A 10,395-nucleotide genomic window follows, 5' to 3' on the forward strand; every position below is an offset into this window, starting at 1 on the left:
AATCCTAGCACTTTGGGAGGCCAAGGTGGGTGGATTGCTTGAGCTCAGGAGTTCGAGACCAGCCTGGGCAACATGGTGAAACCCCATCTCTACTAAAACACAAAAAATTAGCTGGGCGTGGTGACATGGGCCTGTAACCCCTACTACTTGGGAGGCTGAGACAGGAGAATTGCTTGAACCTGGGAGGTGGGGGTTGCAGTGAGCCGAGATCGCACCACTTCACTCCAGCCTGGGTGACAGAATGAGACTCCATCTCAAAAAAAAAAAAGATATTCACAGAAATCTATAAAAAGCATGTCATGGGGCAGATAGATGTCCCCATAAAGATATGCATCCTATGACTCAGTGACAATTAAAAAAAAAAAAAGATATGCATCCCTAGAATATGTTCTATTACATGGCAAGGGGAAACTGGGGTTGCTCATTAGTTGACCTTAAAACAATGGGATTATCCTAGATTATCTGGGCTCAGTGTAATTACATAGGTCCTTAACTGCGGAGGTAGGAGGCAAAATGAGCAGGACTTGACTGGCCATTACTGTCTTTGAAAATGGAAGAAGGGGACAAGAGCCAAGAAGTGTGAGTGACTTTTAAAAGCTGGAAAAGTCAAGAAAATTAATTCTCCTCCAGAAGATCCAGAAGGAACACAGCCCTGCCAATGTCTTTATTTCAGCCCAGTAAGACCTGTTTTAGACTTCTAACCTTCGTAATGGTAAGATAATCAATTTTTGTTGTTTTAAATCACAAAGTTTATGGTAATTTGTTATAAGAGAAATAGGGAGCTAATTTAAATTTTGATATCTATAAATGTGGTGTTATTGAGATAAATTCCTGCAAATATAAAATTAACTTTAGAATTGGGCAATGGGCAGAGGCTGGAAGAATTTTGAAGTGCATGAGAGAAGAAAACCTAGATTGCCTCACAAACACTCTTAGCAGAGATATTTCTGTTAATGACTGTGTGTGAGGACACAGAAGAAAGTGAGGATCATGACAGGGAAAACTTACCACATTTTAGAGAATGCTTAAATCATTATAAGCCGATCGTTGGTGGAAATATGGACATTAAGGCAGCACTGCCAGTGAGGGCACGGATGGAAATAAGGAATATATTATTGAAAACCAGAGGAAAAGAAATCCTTTTTATATAGTGACAGAAAGTTTAGCTGAATTGTGTACAGGTATGTGGAAAGCAAATTTGTAAACAATGTGCTTGGATATTTAGCTGAAAAGATTTCAACCGAAGTATTGAAGGTGAAGTCGAGTTTCTTCTCTCCGCTATAGTAACATGCAAGAGGAAATAGATAGACTGTTGAACTGTTAAGCAAAAAGAAACTAGAATTTGATAATTCAGAAAATTCTTGGCTTATCCATATTATAAAAGATATTAAAATTAGGATATTCGCTTTCAGGGAAGCATGCTCTGGAGAGAAAATCAAGGGTGTGGTGGACAGCCTTATGCTAGTGCTTTGGAAGGATCAGAAGATCAGAGTATTCAGTTGCACAGATGGGGTTTTTAAGAAACTAGAAGTGTTACTCATGGATCATTTCAGTTATCTAAGCAGAAGCCAAGAACAGAGTTGGGATTATCCAGGAAAGATCTGTGGAGGAGCCTCTTGTCTAATGGCATGAATCCCCGTGACATACATGGGTGATCGACAAAGTTATTGAAATCTCATATCAGCAGAAATACTACCATCTTGGACTGAAAGGTGCAGGGAAAGGATGAAATGAAAGTCTGTCAACCCCTCCCCCAGATTCTACAGGCAAAAAACAGGCTGGTAAAACTACTCATCTGTAAATGTGTGCTATCTTTTAAGAAAAAGGAGTTATGATTGTGAGAATAAATCCATGAGTCTAAAGGTTGAATCCTACAGTGCAGAGGGAGGTGCCTCAAATCATAGAAAATTATTCCCAGATCTTAGAATCAAATGGAGTTTTCCTGGCTGGATTTCAAAACTGCTTGGAACCACTGACTCAGGTTTTGTTTGTTTGCTTGTTTCCTTCAATTTTCTCCCTTTTTGAATGGGAATATCTGTAACTGATATCTTATATCTGTCCTACTACTATATATTTTGATAGCAGACAACTTCTTGAGTTTTGCAGGTTTCAGATGGAGAATTATGCCTTAGAATGGATTATACACAGAGCCACATTCATACCTGATTTAAATGATTTAGATGGTGAGACTTAAGACTTTTTAAGCTGACGAAATTTAGATGACTTTTTTTTTTTTTTTTTTTTTTTTACTGTGTATTCTGTAATTACTTGACACATTTGTGGCTGTTAGGAGGAATTAGACAATTGTGAATGTTTTCATATCCAACTTATGTTTTGCATGTAAGTTGGATATGAAACTTTGAGGCCAAACAGCACACTGTAGGAAGCAGAATAATTTCTTCCACTCCAAAGATGTCTATGTTCTAATTTGCAGAAGCTGTGAAATATCATGTTACATGGCAAGGGGGAATTAAGATTACAAGTGGAATTAAGATTCCTAATTAAATTTGAGGCCCTGCCTCACACCATACATAAATCCATCCCAGTTTAAACAAAGATTTAAATGTTAAAGGCATAACTGAAAAATCTTTTAGAAGACACCACTAAAAAGTATTTTATAAGATTGAGGTAGAAATTAACTTGGTAAACAAGAGAACAAAATGAAATGAAACTCACAAATTCTAATAGAAGAGACTAACACATTCAAATACACTCATTAAGACTTCCCATTTATGCAAAGGGAATGAACAGACACTTCTCAAAAGAAGACATACATGTGGCCACAAACTTGGAAAAAAGCTCAACATCACTGATCATTAGAGAAATGCAAATCAAAACCACAATAAGGTATCATCTCATGCCAGTCAGAATGGCAATTATTCAAAAGTCCAACCAGGCACAGTGGCTCACGCCTGTAAACCCAGCAGTTTTGGAGGTGAAGATGGGCGGATCACCTAAGTTCAGAAGTATGAGGCCAGACTGACCAACATGGTGAAACCCCATCTGTACTAAAAATACAAAACAATTAGCCGGGCCTGGTGGTGAGTGCCTGTAATCCTGGCTACTCAGGAAACTGAGGCAGGAGAATCGCTTGAAATACAGAAAAAGACCAGCAATCCAATAGATAAATGGACAATATATATGAACAAGCATTTCACAGGAGAAAAATCACAAATGGTGAGCAAACATTTAAAAAATTAACCTTATTAAAAAGCAGGGAAATGTGGGCTATGTACCCTCATTCTTTCCCCAGCCACCACAACAGAACTTGAACAATGTTTGACTGACAGGAGTACAAAAAGCCCCCTTCCTTCAAGGAGGACTAACTCTATGGTGCAATTTGTGCTCCAGAGATTCCCCTTAGATTATATTGAACCTAGTCTACAGCAGAAAGCCACTCTTGCTTGACTTTCTTCCCTGACCTATTCTACTTTCTTTACTCTTCTCCTCCTGAGAGCACCCCTGCAGTAAATAACTTGAACTCGGATCCTCATCTCAGGCTGTATTTCTTGGGAAACCAGACTAGAAAAAAGTAAAAGTAACAAACAAATAGTAGAAGAAATTGAAATAATTTTAAAAATCTAAAAGAAGGCAAGAAATTAGGGAAACCAAACACGAAAAAAGTGAAACAAATTTTTAAAAGGGAGTAAGATGATAGATTTAAAGCCAAATATATTTGTAACTACATAAAATGTCAACAAAGTAAGTGCTCTAATTAAAAGCCAAAGATTGCCAGATTGGAAAAAATAAAAATACCAACTCTATGCTACTTTCAAGATATATTCCTTATATAGAAGAATATAGAAAAGTAAAAGAATGGAAAATGTATAACATGCAACCAATATGAAACAAAATAGAATTTAACGCAAGGAATATTATTAGAGATCAAAAGGGAAGTCCGGGTGCAGTGGCTCACACCTGTAATCACAGCATGTTGGGAGGCCAAGGCAGAAGGATTGCTTGAGTCCAGGACTTGAGACAACCCTGGGCAACATAATGAGAGCCAATATCTAAAAATAAAAAGTAAAAACAAATTTTGATAAAAGGGATGTTGTAATTATAAGAAAGTCAATATACAAGAAAATATTTTTAATATAAATTTTTATGCAGAAAATAACACAGTTTCACAATGTATAAAGTGAAAAATGATCCAAATTCAAAGGAGAAACATATGAAGTCACAATTATAGTGGGAAATTTTAAGATTCTTCTATCAGTAATCAGTGGAATATGGCATCATAAACAAAACTAAGGAAATGTAAGACTTGAACATGTATGCAATAGTGAATCTAATTAACTTATATAGGAAAATGCATTCATAACCTGCAGAAAACATATTATTTTGGGGTAGGTAGCACATATAGGAGTTGCCAAAACCAACCATATATTGTACCATAAAGTAAGTCTCAACAAATTCTAAATGATTTAAATGAGAATATATCCTTTGATTACAATGAAATTAAGCAAGAACAACATTAATGGCATAAGCTAACTGGAAAATCTCCAAATATCTTCAATTTAAGCTTTACACTGTCGAATAACCCATAAGTGAAAGAAAAAGGTCAAAATGGAAATTAAATAATAATTTGAAGTGAATAATAAAAATGCAAGCTGTCAAAACATATGGGATGTAGTTAAAATCATGCTCAGAGTAAAACGTATAGCCTCAATTAAACCTAGCAGACAGGAAGACAGGCTTGAAGTCATGATATAAGATGATAGGAAAAACATGTCAAGAAGACAATAATGAAGACAAAATTCTAAATTACTGAAATACAACACAAATGTACAGTAAAAAGAATCAATAAATCTAAAAGTTGATACTTGAAAAGTTAATAAAATTGATAAATCCATTATAAAACACATCAAGAAAAAGAGAAGTTGCAAAAAAGTAATACCATCAGTGAAAAATAGGACATGACTACAAATTCTATAGACACTAAAATTAACAAAATATTACGATCAGTTTATACCCATAAATTTTTATGGAAAATGTATAACATGCAACCAATATGAAGGTGTGCACTTCATATGGGCGTCAGGGTAGACCAGGACTTCTTAAAGAGGACATGAGAGGCATTCGTCATAAAGGGAAAGATTGATAATTGGGCTACATTCAAAATAAAAAGTGTATATTCATCCAAAACACAATTAGAAGAGTGAAAACGCAAGGCACAGAGTAGGGAAAGATATAACTGACAAGCTTCATGAAGGTGTGCACTTTGGTATGCACACTTTACTGAACAAGTTAGACTACTTTCAAATAAATTTGAAAATGTAGGTTATATAGGTGATTTATTACAAAACAACTTACCAAAGCTAAACAAGAAAAAGTAATTTGAATATGTATTTAGGTATTAAAGATATTGAAGTAAATAAAATTTTCCATAAAGAAAATTCCATACCAAGATACATCACTGGTGAACTCTTCCAAACACTTTAAGGAAGAAATAACACCAATATTACACAAACTTTTCCAGAGTATGAACAAAGCCAGTTGCCTTTTCAAGTCATATTACACATAAGGCCAGTACATCTTTGAAATCAAAACTTGACAGTAATATTGCGAGAAAAATACTAGAGACCAATAATTCACATGAGCATAAATAAATAAAATACCAAACAAAATATTTGCAAAAACAATTAAGCAACACATGAAAAGAATTATTATGACCACATTGTGCTTATTTCAGGAACATACGGTTAATTTAATGCTCAAACGTCAATAGATTATAATCCACCATATAATAGAATAACAAAAAATTACACAAACATGTTAAAAATGCAAAAAAAATCGATAAAATGTACTATTAAAAACTTTGAGCAAACTAAGACTAGAAAGAACCAGGTTAAACTTGATTAAGGGCACCTACAGGAAGAACTTCAGAAAATATTTTATTTCAACATGTAATAATATATTCAAAGTAATAATGCGGCCAGGCGCGGTGGCTCAAGCCTGTAATCCCAGCACTTTGGGAGGCCGAGACGGGCGGATCACGAGGTCAGGAGATCGAGACCATCCTGGCTAACATGGTGAAACCTCGTCTCTACTAAAAAATACAAAAACCTAGCCAGGCGAGGTGGCAGGCGCCTGTAGTCCCAGCTACTCGGGAGGCTGAGGCAGGAGAATGGCGTGAACCCGGGAGGCGGAGCTTGCAGTGAGCTGAGATCCGGCCACTGCAGTCCAGCCTGGGCCACAGAGCGAGACTCCGTCTCAAAAAAAAAAAAAAAAAAAAAAGTAATGCAAGATAAAGAACTAAAAGATAGAAGAATTGGAAAAAAGAAACAAAGTTGTCATTATTTGCAGGTAACATTATTGTGTATATAAAAATCTGAAAAAATACAAATAAGATAGAATTTGTTAGTAAATTCGGGCAAGTCACTAGATAGAAACAACATAAAATTAATTTTATTTCTACATACTGACAAAAAAATACTAGAAAATGAAATTTTAAAAGACATCTTTACTGTAGCTCAAAAACTTGTAACTATAAATATACATATATATTTATATATACCTCTCTATATATATATAATAAAATAAATAAAAATTAAAAGCCCAGTATATATAGATATATGTATCTATATATATAGATAGATATACATATATATAGAGAGAGGTGCAAGACCTCTACACAGAAATCTATTGAGTAAAACATTTTAAATACTTTAAAAAATGGAGGAATATTTCATGCTTGTATACTGAAAGAAGTTGTAATAATCGATTCTCCACAAGTTAATCATTATAATTTTAATCAATATCCCAGAAGGATTGCTGTGAAAATTGACAAGTGGGTTTAAACATTTTTAATGAAAATATAGGGTCAAGAAAAGTGAAAACAATCTTGAAGAAGAACAAAGCTAGAGGGTTCATGGTCTCAATTGTCAAGATGTATCATGAAGCTACAGCAATTAAGAGAGTGTAATATTGACATAAAGACAGACAAATAGGTCAACAGAATGTAAAAAAGAGTTCAGGGATGGATAACACATAATGGTAATTTCCTATGAGAGTGTCCCAGCACTGCAGTAGGGAAAAGATGATCTTTCAATAAGTGGTACTGGGTCAATTAGACATCCATATGAATCTGAATCATTACCTTATAAAATACATAAAAACCAATTCCAGAGAGATTGCATATCTAAATATGTAAAGAACAATAAAGCTTTTGAAGGAAAACATGAGAAAATATCTTCATGACTTCAGGGTAGACCAGGACTTCTTAAAGAGGACATAAAAGGCATTCATCATAAAGGGAAAGATTGATAATTGGGCTATATTCAAAATAAAAAGTGTATATTCATCCAAAACACAATTAGAAGAGTGAAAACGCAAGGCACAGAGTGGGAAAAGATATAACTGACAAAGAATTCCTAGTCAGAATATATTCCATGAATCAATAAGGCAAAGATTGGCAACCTAATTTTTTAAATGGGTAAAAATCTTGGGCAAGCAATTTAGAAAAGGCAATAAACATATGAAAAGGTACTCAACCTTATTAATCATTAGGTAGCTATAAGTTAAAACCATGGTATTGAATGACTATCTTTAAAAAGACTGAAAATGCCAAATGTTGAAGTTGTGGAGTAACGGGAATTTTAAGAACCACTGCTGGCAGCGTAAATTGGCACACTTTAAAAAACTATCCGGCCAATTTAATTACTGATGTGAATTTCCTCATTTCTCTGTGATAGAATTATATATTCACACACTCACAAAGACCGCATGGTGAGTGGCATGATTTTTCCCCATCCCTTGGGTTTGACTTGCATTGTACTGAGGATATTGGTGGACGGACAAAGGCTTGAAATATGCTTTTGCAGTTAGGCAAGCCATCTTGGTTCCAGCCTCTTGCTGGGAAAAGAATGTACCCAGAGAAGCCAGTGGTCCGAGAACGATGAGAGACACCCAAGCAAAGCCTGAGTAAGCCCAACTTAAATCAGCAGCATCCCAGCCAGCCCACAGATGGGTGAGTAATAAATGCTCATTGTTATATGTTGCTCATTTTGATGTGATTAACTTCATGCTGTTATTGTGACAATGGTTGATTAATATGTGCTCTACTCTACCTGGTAAAGCTCAATATATATCCAATCTATGACTCAGCAAATCCACTGTTTATATATGTAATTATACTTATATTTATAATACATATTTATAATTATATATAAATATATTTTATATATAAACATATTTTACATATATATTTAAATGGATATACATGTATATATCCAATTAAAATGTGTGTATGTATATATATGTGTGTATATGTATATACACACACACACGTACACCCCAAATGTATGAGCCTTATTGGAGTACTATTCATAATACCATACAACAAAAATAACTCAAATATTCATCAACTCTAGAATGGATACATAAGCAATTATATGCTCAAACAATAAATACTACATAACAAAAACAAAAAGAAAATGGAAAGAACCACACTACACCTACCAACACAGATACATCTCACAAATACTATGTTACACAAAAGAAATCCAAATTCAAAATAATTTCCATTGTATGATTCCCTATATATAAAATTAGAAAAACAAGCAGACTAATCTGTAGATTTAGAAGTCAGGACAGGCGTTATGTGGAGGAAGATGGAAGTACACAACCACAGTGGGTGCTGGGAAGGTTCTATTTCTTGATCTTTATGATGGTCATGGGGTGGATTCAGTTTAGGAAGCTTCATGAAGGTGTGCACTTTGGTATGCACATTTTTCTGAACAAATTAGACTACAGTGAAATAAAATTTTTTTGTATTTACTTAATTATATTTTCTGAGGAAAAAACATTTGCTGAAATCAATAGACTCTAGTCCTTCCACTTCCAGCAATTCAGTGTCCTTCAGTGTCAGGTGAGCATGGCCATTTGGGGGACAGTGAAAAGAAAATATTAAGAAAAACTATTTATTCATCCTTGAGAAATAATAAGAGCTTTGCTAATGTTTTATATACATATTGATACTCTCACCCACCTTTGATCACTATGTGAGAGGGTCACACGCCACATAATGTGCGAAGAGTGCTCTCAAGGAAAAGTTCCATGAAGGGAAGGGACAGCTACAGCTCCCTCACACGTCTGTTCCCTGTCAGTATATTAACATGCACCTGGTTAAGTGGATATGCATTTTATTGTCCAGTTCTAATCGGACTAATCAGCATGAAATGGAGAAGTGGCTGAAAATATCCCTGCAAAGAAATAGTGAGTTGAGCATAATACAGGAGAAAAACAAGAAAACGGCAGAGTTCGATGCTTGTCCTCCTGGTATAAGTTCTCGGTCAGCCCCATCACAAGATAGAAATAATGTAGTCAGTTAAAAATCTCTTCAATATCTTTTCAAAAAGTGTTTGACTGTGAAATTATATATTAATGTTGATAATAAGCTTCATCCAAGCATACAGTGTTGGATGCTGAGAGACCAATATGCATGCCTCAAGCACAGTAGGAAGCCACTAAAACCAGTGATACAATAAATATTGTTCATATTATCTCATTCTTTTTTATTTCTATTATATATAGTAATGTATGTAACATGGTTTTTTTGGTCTTTTGTTTGTTTGTTTTTGTTTTTGTTTTGAGACGGAGTTTTGCTCTTGTTGCCTAGGCACTATCTCAGCTCACTGCAACCTCCACCTCCAGGGTTCAAGAGATTCTCCTGCCTCAGCCTCCCGAGTAGTGGGGATTACAGGCATGCACCAACATGCCCAGCTGATTTTGTATTTTTAGTAGAGACAGAGGTTCTCCATGTTGGTCAGGCTGGTCTCGAACTCCCAACCTCAGGTGATCTGCCAGCCTCAGCCTCCAAAAAGGGCTGGGATTACAGGAGTGAGGACTGCGCCCAGACTATAATATGTTAATGTATCTATCCATGATTTCAAATATATATATATTAGAAGTGCATGCTTAAAATTTTTTTATTGATAGGTACACAACCAAAATGCTTTAGGAACTGTTGCATACTGCGAGACTTTAGTTGCTAATTCTCTCTGGAATGAAATTTATCTATACGATATGGAACATTAAGTTAAAGCTGAATTTTCCTTTTTTAGTATTTATTTATTTATTTATTTATTTATTTCGAGACATGGTCTCGCTTTGTCACACAGGCTGGAGTGCAGTGGCACGATCTCAGCTCACTGTAACCTCTGCCCCCGGGCTCAAGCAATCCTCCCACCTCAGCTCCCTAGTAGCTGGGACCACAGGTGCACACCACCATGCCTGGCTATTTTTTGTATTTTTAGTAGAGACAGGGTCTCGCCATGTTGCCCAGGCTGAAAGCTGAATATTTCTTTTCTACTCTGGTGTTCTATGAGTGTATTATTTCATGTAGTAAAGGGGAAATATTACTTTAAGATGTAATTTCCCCAAATCCATAAAAAA

This window comes from Piliocolobus tephrosceles, chromosome 3, assembly GCF_002776525.5.
Source record: "Piliocolobus tephrosceles isolate RC106 chromosome 3, ASM277652v3, whole genome shotgun sequence".
NCBI lineage: Eukaryota > Metazoa > Chordata > Mammalia > Primates > Cercopithecidae > Piliocolobus > Piliocolobus tephrosceles.